Below are 15,287 nucleotides of genomic sequence, written 5' to 3'. Positions count from 1 at the left end.
CCATTCGTCTGTAAAGAATTCGTGTTAGTATTTTGCAGCTGTGACTTATTAAGCTGATAGTTCGGTAATTTTCACATCTGTCAACACCTGCTTTCTTTGGGATTGGAATTATTATATTCTTCTTGAAGTCTGAGGGTATTTCGCCTGTTTCATACATCTTGCTCGCCAGATGGTAGAGTTTTGTCAGGACTGGCTCTCCCACGGCCGTCAGTAGTTCCAATGGAATATTGTCTACTCCGGGGGCCTTGTTTCGACTCAGGTCTTTCAGTGCTCTGTCAAACTCTTCACGCAGTATCGTATCTCCCATTTCATCTTCATCTACATCCTCTTCCATTTCCATAATATTGTCCTCAAGTACATCGCCCTTGTATAGACCCTCTATATACTCCTTCCATCTTTCTGCTTTCCCTTCTTTGCTTAGACCTGGGTTTCCATCTCAGCTCTTGATATTCATACAAGTCGTTCTCTTATCGCCAAAGGTCTCTTTAATTTTCCTGTAGGCGGTATCTATCTTAGCCCTAGTGAGATAGGCCTCTACATCCTTACATTTGTCCTCTAGCCATCCCTGCTTAGCCATTTTGCACTTCCTGTCGATCTCATTTTTGAGACGTTTGTATTCCTTTATGCCTGTTTCACTTACTACATTTTTATATTTTCTCCTTTCATCAATTAAATTCAGTATTTCTTCTGTTACCCAAAGATTTCTACTAGCCCTCGTCTTTTTACCTACTTGATCCTCTGCTGCCTTCACTACTTCATCCCTCAAAGCTACCCATTCTTCTTCTACTGTATTTATTTCCCCCATTCCTGTCAATTGCTCCCTTATGCTCTCCCTGAATCTCTGTACAACCTCTGGTTCTTTTAGTTTATCCAGGTCCCATCTCCTTAAATTCCCACCTTTTTGCAGTTTCTTCAGTGTTAATCTACAGGTCATTACCAATAGATTGTGGTCAGAGTCTACATCTGCCCCTGGAAACGTCTTACAATTTAAAACCTGGTTCCTAAATCTCTGTCTTACCATTATATAATCTATCTGATACCTTTTAGTATCTCCATGGTTCTTCCATGTATACAACCTTCTTTCATGATTCTTAAACCAAGTGTTAGTTATGATTATGTTGTGCTCTGTGCAAAATTCTACAAGGCGGCTTCCTCTTTCATTTCTGTCCCCCAATCCATATTCACCTACTATGTTTCCCTCTCTCCCTTTTCCTACACTCGAATTCCAGTCACCCATGACTATTAAATTTTCGTCTCCCTTCACAATCTGAATAATTTCTTTTATTTCATCACACATTTCTTCAATTTCTTCGTCATCTGCAGAGCTAGTTGGCATATAAACTTGTACTACTGTAGTAGGTGTGGGCTTCGTATCTATCTTGGCCACAATAATGCGTTCACCATGCTGTTTGTAGTAGCTTACCCGCATTCCTATTTTCCTATTCATTATTAAACCTACTCCTGCATTACCCCTATTTGATTTTGTGTTTATAACCCTGTAGTCACCTGACCAGAAGTCTTATTCCTCCTGCCATCGAACTTCACTAATTCCCACTATGTCTACCTTCAACCTATCCATTTCCCTTTTTAAATTTTCTAACTTACCTGCCCGATTAAGGGATCTGACATTCCACGCTCCGATCCGTAGAACGCCAGTTTTCTTTCTCCTGATAACGACATCCTCTTGAGTAGTCCCCGCCCGGAGATCCGAATGGGGGACTATTTTACCTCCGGAATATTTTACCCAAGAGGACGCCATCATCATGTAATCATACAGTAAAGCTGCATGCCCTCGGGAAAAATTACGGCTGTAGTTTCCCCTTGCTTTCAGCCGTTCGCAGTACCAGCACAGCAAGGCCGTCTTGCTTATTGTTAAAAGACCAGATCAGTCAATCATCCAGACTGTTGCCCTTGCAACTACTGAAAAGGCTGCTGCCCCTCTTCAGGAACCACACGTTTGTCTAGCTTTTCAACAGATACCCCTCCGTTGTGGTTGCACCTACGGTACGGCTATCTGTATCGCTGAGGCACGCAAGCCTCCCCACCAACGGCAAGGTCCATGGTTCATGGGGGGTCATTGACAATGAAACACAGAAATTGCATCGGGATTGAATACAATAGGGACAATGCCGACTTAAGTACAAGAAGGGTGAATCTTCTAAGAGTTTGTGACTTGAGCAGCTCCTGGGAGACCAGTATTAGATTCCGATGCACCAGTGCTGATTAACTGTATCCCTTGGATCCTCACTATCACCGTGAAACACAGAAATTACATCGGGATTGCATACAAAAGAGACATTGCCAACTTAAGTACAGGAAGAGTAAATCTTCTAAGAGTTTGTGCTTTGTGCGGCTCCTGGGAGACCAGTATCAGATTCCGATGCACCAGTGCAGGTTTACTGTATCCCTTGGTCCTTCACATTGGCCATGAAACACAGATATTGCATCGGGATTGAATACAATAGGGACAATGCCGACCTAAGTTCAAGAAGAGTGAATCTCTTCAGTGTCTGTGCATTGAGCGGCTCCTGGGATACCAGTATTAAATTCCGATGCACCAGTGCACGTTTATGTGTATCACTTCGACCTTCACATTGACCATGAAACACAAAAATTCCATCGTGATTGAATTCAAAAGGCACAATGCCGTCTTAAGTACAAGAAGAGTGAATCTTCAAAGAGTTTGTGCTTTCAGCGTCTCCTGAGAGACCAGTATTAGATTCCGATGCACCAGTGCAGGTTTACTTTATCCCTTGGACCTTCACACTGACCATGAAACACAGAAATTGCATCAGGATTGAATACAAATGGGACAATGGCGACTTAACTACAAGAAGAGTGATTCTTCTAAAAATTTGTCCATTGAGCGGCTCCTGGGATACCGGTATTAGAGTCCTAAGCACCATTGCAGGTTGACCGTTTCCCTTGGACCTTCACATTGACCATGAAACACAGAAATTGCATCGGGATTGAATACAAATCGGACATTGCCGACTTAAGTACAAGAAGAGTGAATCTTCTAAGAGTATGTGCTTTGAGTGGCTCCTGGGAGACCAGTATTAGATTCCGATGTACCTGTGATTGTTTAGTGTATCCCGTGGACCTTCACATGGACCATCAAACACAGAGATTGCATCGGGATTGAATACAAAAGGCACAATGCCGACTTAAGTACAAGAAGAGTGAATCTTCTAAGAGTTTGTGCTTTGAGCGGCTCCTGGGAGACCAGTATCAGATTCCGATGCACCAGTGCATGTTTACTGTATCCGTTGGCCCTTCACATTGCCCATGAAACACAGAAATAGCATCGGGATTGAATACATAAGGCACATTGACGACATAAGTATAAGAAACGTAAATCTTCTAAGAGTTTGTGCTTTGAGCGGCTCTTGGGAGACCAGTATTAGATTCCGACGCACCAGTGCAGGTTTACTGCATCCCTTGGACCATCACATTGACCATGAAACACAGAAATTGCATCGGGATTAAATACAAAAGGCACAATGCCGACTTAAGTACAAGATGAGTGAATCTTCTAAGAGTATCTACTCTGAGCGGCTCCTGGGAGACCAGTATTAGATTCCGTTGCACCAGTGCAGGTAAACTGCATCCCTTGGACCTTCACATTGACCATGAAACACAGAAATTGCATCGGGATTGAATACAAAAGGGACATCGCCGACTTAAGTATAAGAAGAGTGAATTTTCTAAGAGTTTGTGGTTTGAGCGGCTCCTGGGAGAAAAGTGTTAGATTACGGTTCACCAGTGCAGGTTTACTGTATCCCTTGGGCCTTCCCATTGACCATGAAACACAGAAATTGCATCGGGATTGAATACAAAAGAGACAATCGCGATACAAGTACAGGAAGACTGAATCTTCTAAGAGTTTGTGCTTTGATCGGCTCCTGGGAGACCAGTATTAGATTCCGACGCACCAGTGCAGGTTTACTGTATCCCTTGGTCCTTCACATTGACCATGAAACACAGATATTGCATCGGGATTGAATACAAAAGGGAATATGCCGACTTAAGTACAAGAAGAATGAATCTCTTCAGAGTCTGTGCTTTAAGCGGCTCCTGGGATACCAGTCTTAGATTACGATGCACCAGTGCTGGTTTACTGTAACCCTTGGACCTTCACATTGATCATGAAACACAGAAATTGCATCGGGATTGAATACAAAAGGGACTGCCGACTTAAGTACAAGAAAAGTTAATCATCGAAGAGTTTGTGCTTGGAGCGGCTCTTGGGAGACCAGTATTAGATTCCGATGCACCAGTGCAGGTTTACTGTATCCCTTGGACTTTCACATTGACCATGAAACACAGAAATTGCATCGGGATTTAATACAAAAGGGACAATGCCGACTTATGTACAAGAAGGGTGAATCATCTAAGAGTTTGTTGTTTGAGCGGCTCCTGGGAGACCAGTATTAGATTCCGATGCTCCAGTGCTGATTAACTGTATCTCTTGGACCTTCACATGACCATGAAACACAGAAATTACATCGGGATTGAATACGAAAGAGACAATGCCAACTTAAGTACAAGAAGAGGGAATCATCTCAGAGTATGTGCATTGAGCGGCTCCTGGGAGACCAGTATTAGATTCCGATACACCTGTGCTGGTTTAGTGTATCCCTTGGACCTTCACATGAACCTCTAAACACAAACGTTGCATCGGGATTGAATACAAATGGGACAATGCCTACTTAAGAACAAGAAGAATGAATCTTCTAAGAGTTTGTGCTTTGAGCGGCTTCTCGGAGGCCAGTATTAGATTGCGATGCACCAGTGCAGGTTTTCTGTATCCCTTGGACGTTCACATTGACCATGATACACAGAATTTATATCGGGATTGAATACAAATTGCACAATGCCGACTTAAGTACAAGAAGAGTGAATCTTCTAAGAGTTTTTGCTTCAGCGGCTCCTGCGAGACCAGTATTAGATTCCTATGCACAAGTGCGGGATTGCTGTATCCCTTGGACCTTCACATTGAGCATACAACACAGAAATTGCATCGGGATTGAATACGAAAGGCACAACTCCGACTTAAGTACAAGAAAAGTGAATCTTCTAAGAGTTTGTGCTTTCAGCGGCTCCTGGGACACCAGTATTAGATTACGATGCACCAGTGCAGGTTTACTGTATCGCTTGGACCTTCACATTGACCATGAAACACAGAAATTGCATGTCGATTGAATTCTAAAGGCACAATGCCAACTTAAGTACAAGAAGAGTGAGTCTTCGAAGGTTTTGTGCTTTGAGCGGCTCCTGGGAGAACAGTATTAGATTCTGATGCACCAATTCACGTTTACTGTATCCCTTGGACATTCACATTGACCATGAGACACAAAAATAGTTTTGGGATTGAATACAATAGGGACAATGCCGACATAAGTGCAAGAAGAGTGAATTTTCTAAGAGCTTGTGGTTCGAGCGGCTCCTGGCAGACCAGTATTAGATTTAGATACACCAGTGCAGGTTTACTGTATCCCTTGGACTTTCACATTGAGCATGAATCACAGAAACTGCATCGGGATTGAATACAAAAGGGACTATGCCAACTTAAGTACAAGAAGAGTGAACCTTCTAAGAGTTTGTGCTTTGAGCGGCTCCTGGGAAACCAGTATTAGATTCTGTTGCACCAGTGCAGGTTCACTGTATCCCTTGGCCTTTCACATTGACCATGAATCACAGAAATTGCATCGGTATTGAATACAAAGGGATAATGCCGACTTAAGTACAAGAAGAGTGAATTTTCTAAGAGTTTGTAGTATGAGCGACTCCTGGGAGAAAAGTGTTAGATTCCGATATACCAGTGGAGGTTTACTGTATCCCTTGGACCTTCACATTGGCCATGAAACACTGAAATTGCATCGGGATTGAATACAAAAGGGACAATGCCGACTTAAGTACAAGAAGGGTGAATCTTATACGATTTTGTGCTTTGAGCGGCTCCTGGGACACCAGTATTAGATTCCGATGCACCAGTGCAGGTTTACTGTATCCCTTGGTCCTTCACATTGACCATGAAACACAGATATTGCATCTGGATTGAATACAATAGGGACAATGCCGACTTAAGTACAAGAAGAGTGAATCTCTTCAGAGTCTCTGATTTGAGCGGCTCCTGCAATACCAGTATTAGATTCTGATGCACCAGTGCAGGTTTACTGCATCCCTTTGACCTTCACATTGACCATGAAATGCAGAAATTGCATCGGGATTGATTACAAACGAGACAATGGCGACTTAAGTACAGGGAGACTGAATCTTCCAAGAGTTTGTGCTTTGAGCGGCTACTGGGAGACCAGTATTAGGTTCCAACGCACCAGTGCAGGTTTTGCTGTATCCCTTGGTCCTTCACATTGACAATGTAACACAGATATTGCATCGGGATTGAATACAAAAGGGAATAAGCCGACTTAAGTACAAGAAGAATGAATCTCTTCAGGGTTTGTGCTTTAAGCGGCTCCTGGGATACCAGTATTAGATTCCGATGCACCAGTGCAAGTTTACTGTATCCCTTGGACTTTCACATTGACCATGAAACACAGAAATTGCATCGGGGTTGAACACAAAAGGGACAATGCCGTCTTAACTACAAGAAGGGTGAATCTTCTAAGAGTTTGTGCTTTGAGCGGCTCCTGGGAGACCAGTATTAGATTGCGATGCACAATTGCAGGTTTTCTGTATCTCTTGGATGTTCACATTAACCATGAGACACAGATTTTATATCGGGATTGAATACAAATTGCACAATGCCGACTTAAGTACAAGAAGAGTGAATCTTCTAAGAGTTTCTGCTCTGAGCGGCTCCTTTGAGACCAGTATTAGATTGCGATGCACCAGTGCAGGTTTACTGTATCCGTTGGACCTTCACATTGACCATGAAACATAGATATTGCATCGGGATTGAATACAAATGGGACAATGCCGAACTAATTACAAGAAGAGTGAATCTTCTAAGAATTTGTGCATTGAGCGGCTCCTGGGATACCGGTATTAGATTCCTAAGCACCATTGCAGGTTGACTGTTTCCCTTGAACCTTCACATTGACCATGAAACACAGAAATTTCATCGGGATTGAATATAAATCGGACATTGCCGACTTATGTACAAGAAGAGTGAATCTTCTCACAGTATGAGCTTTTAGCAGCTCCTGGGAGACCAGTATTAGATTCCGATGCACCAGTGCAGGTTTACTGTAGCCCTTGGACCATCACATTGACCACGAAACACAGAAATTGCATCGGGATTGAATTCAAAATGCACAATGCCGACTTAAGTACAAGAAGAGTGAATCTTCTAAGAGTTTTTGCTTCAGCGGCTCCTGCGAGACCAGTATTAGATTCCTATGCACAAGTGCGGGATTGCTGTATCCCTTGGACCTTCACATTGAGCATACAACACAGAAATTGCATCGGGATTGAATACGAAAGGCACAACTCCGACTTAAGTACAAGAAAAGTGAATCTTCTAAGAGTTTGTGCTTTCAGCGGCTCCTGGGACACCAGTATTAGATTACGATGCACCAGTGCAGGTTTACTGTATCGCTTGGACCTTCACATTGACCATGAAACACAGAAATTGCATGGCGATTGAATTCTAAAGGCACAATGCCAACTTAAGTACAAGAAGAGTGAGTCTTCGAAGGTTTTGTGCTTTGAGCGGCTCCTGGGAGAACAGTATTAGATTCTGATGCACCAATTCACGTTTACTGTATCCCTTGGACATTCACATTGACCATGAGACACAAAAATAGTTTTGGGATTGAATACAATAGGGACAATGCCGACATAAGTGCAAGAAGAGTGAATTTTCTAAGAGCTTGTGGTTCGAGCGGCTCCTGGCAGACCAGTATTAGATTTAGATACACCAGTGCAGGTTTACTGTATCCCTTGGACTTTCACATTGAGCATGAATCACAGAAACTGCATCGGGATTGAATACAAAAGGGACTATGCCAACTTAAGTACAAGAAGAGTGAACCTTCTAAGAGTTTGTGCTTTGAGCGGCTCCTGGGAAACCAGTATTAGATTCTGTTGCACCAGTGCAGGTTCACTGTATCCCTTGGCCTTTCACATTGACCATGAATCACAGAAATTGCATCGGTATTGAATACAAAGGGATAATGCCGACTTAAGTACAAGAAGAGTGAATTTTCTAAGAGTTTGTAGTATGAGCGACTCCTGGGAGAAAAGTGTTAGATTCCGATATACCAGTGGAGGTTTACTGTATCCCTTGGACCTTCACATTGGCCATGAAACACTGAAATTGCATCGGGATTGAATACAAAAGGGACAATGCCGACTTAAGTACAAGAAGGGTGAATCTTATACGATTTTGTGCTTTGAGCGGCTCCTGGGACACCAGTATTAGATTCCGATGCACCAGTGCAGGTTTACAGTATCCCTTGGTCCTTCACATTGACCATGAAACACAGATATTGCATCTGGATTGAATACAATAGGGACAATGCCGACTTAAGTACAAGAAGAGTGAATCTCTTCAGAGTCTCTGATTTGAGCGGCTCCTGCAATACCAGTATTAGATTCTGATGCACCAGTGCAGGTTTACTGCATCCCTTTGACCTTCACATTGACCATGAAATGCAGAAATTGCATCGGGATTGATTACAAACGAGACAATGGCGACTTAAGTACAGGGAGACTGAATCTTCCAAGAGTTTGTGCTTTGAGCGGCTACTGGGAGACCAGTATTAGGTTCCAACGCACCAGTGCAGGTTTTGCTGTATCCCTTGGTCCTTCACATTGACAATGTAACACAGATATTGCATCGGGATTGAATACAAAAGGGAATAAGCCGACTTAAGTACAAGAAGAATGAATCTCTTCAGGGTTTGTGCTTTAAGCGGCTCCTGGGATACCAGTATTAGATTCCGATGCACCAGTGCAAGTTTACTGTATCCCTTGGACTTTCACATTGACCATGAAACACAGAAATTGCATCGGGGTTGAACACAAAAGGGACAATGCCGTCTTAACTACAAGAAGGGTGAATCTTCTAAGAGTTTGTGCTTTGAGCGGCTCCTGGGAGACCAGTATTAGATTGCGATGCACAATTGCAGGTTTTCTGTATCTCTTGGATGTTCACATTAACCATGAGACACAGATTTTATATCGGGATTGAATACAAATTGCACAATGCCGACTTAAGTACAAGAAGAGTGAATCTTCTAAGAGTTTCTGCTCTGAGCGGCTCCTTTGAGACCAGTATTAGATTGCGATGCACCAGTGCAGGTTTACTGTATCCGTTGGACCTTCACATTGACCATGAAACATAGATATTGCATCGGGATTGAATACAAATGGGACAATGCCGAACTAATTACAAGAAGAGTGAATCTTCTAAGAATTTGTGCATTGAGCGGCTCCTGGGATACCGGTATTAGATTCCTAAGCACCATTGCAGGTTGACTGTTTCCCTTGAACCTTCACATTGACCATGAAACACAGAAATTTCATCGGGATTGAATATAAATCGGACATTGCCGACTTATGTACAAGAAGAGTGAATCTTCTCACAGTATGAGCTTTTAGCAGCTCCTGGGAGACCAGTATTAGATTCCGATGCACCAGTGCAGGTTTACTGTAGCCCTTGGACGATCACATTGACCACGAAACACAGAAATTGCATCGGGATTGAATTCAAAATGCACAATGCCGACTTAAGTACAAGAAGAGTGAATCTTCTAAGAGTTTCTGATCTGAGCGGCTCCTTTGAGACCAGTATTAGATTCCGTTGCACCAGTGCAGGTTAACTGTATCCCGTGGACCTTCACATTGACCATGAACCACAGAAATTGCATCGGGATTGAATACAAAAGGGACAATGCCGACTTAAGTACAAGAAGAATGAATCTCTTCAGAGTTTGTGCTTTGAGCGGCCCCTGGGATACCAGTATTAGATGCAGATCCACCAGTGCACGTTTACTGTATCCCATGGATCTTTACATTGAACGTGAAACACAGATATCGCATCGGGATTGAATACAAATGGGACAATGCCGACTTAAGGACAAGAAGAGTGTATCTTCTAAGAGATTGTGCTTTGAGCGGCTCTTGGGAGACCAGTATTAGATTCCGATGCACCAGCGCAGGTTTACTGTATCCCTTGGGCCTTCACATTGACCATGAAACACAGATATTGCATCGGGATTGAGTACAAAAGGCACAAATCCAAATTAAGTACAAGAGGATTGAATCTTCTAAGAATTTCTGCTCTGAGCGGCTCCTGGAATACCAGTATTAGATTCCGTTTCACCAGTGCAGGTTTACTGTATCCCTTGGACCTTCACATTGACCATGAAACACAGAAATGGCATCGGGACTGAATACAAAAAGCAAAATGCCGACTTAAGTACAAGAAGAATGAATCTTCTAGGAGTTTGTGCTTTCAGCGGCTCCTGGGAGACCAGGATTAGATTCCGATGCACCAGTGCAGGTTTACTGTATCCCTTGGACCTTCACATTGCCCATGAAACACAGAAATTGCATCGGGATTGAATACAAAAGCACAATGCCGACTTAAGTACAAGAAGAGTGAATCTTATAAGGGTTTGTGCTTTGAACGGCTCCTGGGAGACCAGTATAAGATTGCGATGCACCAGTGCAGGTTGACTGTGTCATTTGAACCTTCACATTGACTATCAAACACTGAAATAGCATCGGGATTGAATAAAAAATGCACAATGCCGACTTAAGTACAAGTAGGTGAATTTTCTAAGGGATTTGTGGTTAGACCAGTATTAGATTCCGATGAACCAGTGCAGGTTTACTGTATCCCTTGGACCTTCATATTGACCATGAAACACAAAAATCGCATCGGGATTGAATACAAAAGGCACAATGCCAAGTTAAGTACAAGAAGAATGAATCTTCTAGGAGTTTGTGCTTCCAGCGGCTCCTGGGAGACCAGTATTAGATTCCGATGCACCAGTGCGGGTTTACTGTATCCCTTGGACCTTCACATTGCCCCTGAAACACAGAAATTGCATCAGGATTGAATACAAAACTCACAATGAGAACTTAAGCTCAAGAAGTGTGAATCTTCGAACAGTTTGTGGTTTAAGCGTCTCCTGGGAGATCTGTATTAGCTTACGATGCACCAGTTCCCGTTTACTGTATCCCTTGGACCTTCACATTGACCATGAAACACAGACATTGCATTGGGATTGAATACAAAAGGGAGAATGCCGAGTTAAGTACAAGAAGGTGACTTTTCTAAGAAATTGTGGTTTGAGTGGCTCCTGAGAGACCAGTATTAGATTCCGATGCACCAGTTCACGTTTACTGTATACCTTGGACCAACACTTTGACCATGAAACACAGATATCTAATCGGGATTGAATACAAATGGCACAATGCCAACTTAAGTACAAGAAGAGTGAATCTTCTAAGAGTTTGCAGTTTGAGCGGCTCATGGGAGACCAGTATTAGATTCCGATGCACCAGTGCAGGTTTACTGTATCCCTTCGACCTTCACATTGACCATGAAACACAGATATCTCATTGGGATTGAATACAAAAGGCACAATGCCGACTTAAGTACAAGAGGAGTCAATCTTCTAAGAGTTTCTGCTTTGAGCGCTCCTGGGAGACCAGTATTAGAATCCGATGCACCAGAGCAGGTCGACTGTATCATTTGGACCTTCACATTGACCATGAAACACAGAATTTGCATCGGGATTGAATACAAATGGGACAATGCCGAGTTAAGTACAAGAAGAATGAATCCTCTAGGAATTTGTGATTTTAGCGGCTCCTGGGAGACCAGTATTAGATTCCGATGCACCAGTGCAGGTTTACTGTATCCCTTGTACCCTCACATTGACCATGAAAAACACATCTTGCATTGGGATTGAATACAAAAGGCACAATGCCGACCTAAGTACAAGAAGAGTGAATCTTCTAAGAATTTGTGGTTTGAGCGGCTCCTGGCCGACCAATTTTATATTACGATGCACCAGTGCAGGTTTACTGTGTCCCTTGGACCTTCACATTGACCATGAAACACAGAAATCGCATCGGGATTTAATACAAAAGGCACAATGCCGACTTAAGTACAAGTAGAGTGACCCTTCTAAGAGTTTGTGGTTTGAGAGGCTCCTGGGAGACCAGTATTAGATTCCGATGCACCAGTGCAGGTTGACTGTATCATTTGGACCTTTACATTGACTATGAAACACAGAAATTGCATCAGGATTGAATACTAAATGCACAGTGCCGACTTAAGTACAAGAAGAGCGAATCTTCTATGGGTTTGTGCTTGAGCGGCTTCTGGGAGACCAGTATTAGACTCCGATGCACCAGTGCAGGTTAACTGTATCCCCTATACCTTCACATTGACCATGAAATACAGAACTTGCATCGGAATTGAATACTAAAGGGACAATGCCGACTTAAGTATAAGAAGGTGAATTTTCTATGAGTTTGTGGTTTGAGTGGCTCCTGAGAGACCAGTATTAGATTCCGATGCACCAGTACAGGTTTACTGTATCCCTTGGACCTTCACATTGACCATGAAACACAGAAATTGCATCGGGATTGATACAAAAGGGAAAATGCCGAGTTGAGTACAAGAAGGTGACTTTTCTAAGAATTTGTGGTTTGCGTGGCTCCTGAGAGACCAGTATTAGATTCCGATGCACCAGTGCACGTTTACTGTTTCCCTTGGACGTTCACATTGAACACGAATCACAGATATCTCATTGGGATTGAATACAAAAGGCACAATGCCGATTAAGTACAAGAAGAGTGAATCTTCTAAGAGATTGTGCTTTGAGCGGCTCCTGGGAGACCAGTATTAGAATCCGATGCACCAGTGCAGGTCGACTGTATCATTTGGACCTTCGCATTGACCATGAAACACAGAAATTGCATCGGGATTGAATACAAAAGGGACAATGCCGAGTTAAATACAAGAAGAATGAATCCTCTAGGAGTTTGTGCTTTTAGCGGCTCCTGGGAGACCAGTATTAGATTCCGATGCACCAGTGCAGGTTTACTGAATCCCTTGGACCTTCTTATTCTCCATGAAAAACAGATCTTGCATTGGGATTGAATACAAAAGGCACAATGCCGACCTAAGTACAAGAAGAGTGAATCTTCTAAGAGTTTGTGGTTTGAGCGGCTCCTGGCAGACCAGTATTAGATTCCGATGCAGCAGTGCAGGTTTACTGTGTCCCTTGGACCTTCACATTGACCATGAAACACAGAAATTGCATCGGGATTGAATACTAAATGCACAGTGCCGACTTAAGTACAAGAAGAGTGAATCTTCTTAGAGTTTGTGTCTTCAGCGGCTCCTGGGAGACCAGTATAAGATTCCGATGCACCAGTGTAGGATTACTGCATCCCTTGGACCTTCACATTGACCATGAATCGCAGAAATTGTATCGTGATTTAATACAAAAGGGACAAAGCCGACTTAAGTACAAGAAGGTGAATTTTCTAAGGGTTTGTGGTTTGAGCGCCTACTGGGAGACCAGTATTGGATTCCGATGCACCAGTGCAGTATTACTGTATCCCTTGTACCTTCACATTGACATTGAAACACATAACTCGCATCGGGATTGAATAGAAAAGGGACAATGCCGACTTAAGTACAAGAAGAATGGTTCCTCTTTGAGTTTGTGCATTCAGCGGCGCCTGGGAGACCAGTATTAGATTCCGTTGAACCAGTGCAGGTTCACTGTATCCCTTGGACCTTCACATTGACCATGAAACACAGAAATTGCATCGGGATTGAATACAATAGGGACAATGCCGACTTAAGTACAAGAAGAGTGAATCTTCTAAGGGTTTGTGCTTTGAGCGGCTTCTGGGAGACCAGTATTACATTCCGATGCACCAGTGCAGGTTAACTATATCCCCTGGACCTTCACATTGACCATGAAACACAGAAATTGCATCGGGATCGATACAAAACTCACAATGCCAATTTAAGCACAAGAAGTGTGGATCTTCGAAGAGCTTGTGCTTTGAGCGTCTCCTCGGAGTCCTGTATTAGATTCCGATGCACCAGTGCACGTTTTGGTATCCCTTTGATCTTCACATTGACCATGAAACACAGAACTTGCATCGGGATTGAATACAAAAGGCACAATACCGACTTAAGTACATGAAGAGTTAATCTTCTAAGAGTTTGTGTTTGATCGTCTCCTGGGTGACCAGTATTAGATTCCGATGCACCAGTGCACGTTTACTATATCCCTTGGACCTTCACATTGACCATGAAACATAGATATTGCATCGGGATTGAATACAAATGGGACAATGCCGACCTAATTACAAGAAGAGTGAATCTTCTAAGAATTTGTGCATTGAGCGGCTCCTGGGATACCGGTATTAGATTCCTAAGCACCATTGCAGGTTAACTGTTTCCCTTGGACCTTCACATTGACCATGAAACACAGATATTTCATCGGGATTGAATATAAATCGGACATTGCCGACTTATGTACAAGAAGACTGAATCTTCTCAGAGTATGAGCTTTGAGCGGCTCCTGGGAGACCAGTATTAGATTCCGGTGCACCTGTGCAGGTTTACTGTAACCCTTGGCCCTTCAAATTGCCCATGAAACAGAGAAATTGCATCGGGATTGAATACATAAGGCACAATGCCATCTTAAGTACAAGAAGAGTGAATCCTCTAAGAGTTTGTGCTTTGAGCGGCTCTTGGGAGACCAGTATTCGATAACGATGCACCAGTGCAGGTTTACTGTAGCCATTGCACCATCACATTGACCATGAAACACAGAAATTGCATCGGGATTGAATACAAAGAGCACAATGCCGACTTAAGTTCAAGAAGCGTGAATCTTCTAAGATTTTGTGGTTTGAGCGGCTTCTGGGAGACCAGTATTAGGCTCCGACGCACCAGTGATGGTTTACTGTATCCCTTGGTCCTTCACATTGACCATGAAACACAGATATTGCATGGGGATTGAATACAAAAGGGACAATGACGAATTAAGTACAAGAAAAATGAATCTCTTCAGAGTTTGTGTTTGAGCGGCTCCTGGGATACCAGTACTAGATTCAGATCCACCAGTGCACGTTTACTGTATCCCTTGGATCTTCACATTGACCATGAAACACAGATATTGCATCGGGATTGAATACAAATGGGACAATGCCGACTTAAGGACAAGAAGATTGAATCTTCTAAGAGTTTGTGCTTTGAGCGGCTCATGGGAGACCAGTATTAGATTCCATTGCACCAGTGCGGGTTTACTGTATCCCTTTGACCTCCA

This window comes from Schistocerca piceifrons, chromosome X (assembly GCF_021461385.2).
Source record: "Schistocerca piceifrons isolate TAMUIC-IGC-003096 chromosome X, iqSchPice1.1, whole genome shotgun sequence".
Classification (NCBI taxonomy): domain Eukaryota; kingdom Metazoa; phylum Arthropoda; class Insecta; order Orthoptera; family Acrididae; genus Schistocerca; species Schistocerca piceifrons.
This window is presented reverse-complemented; position numbering follows the sequence as displayed.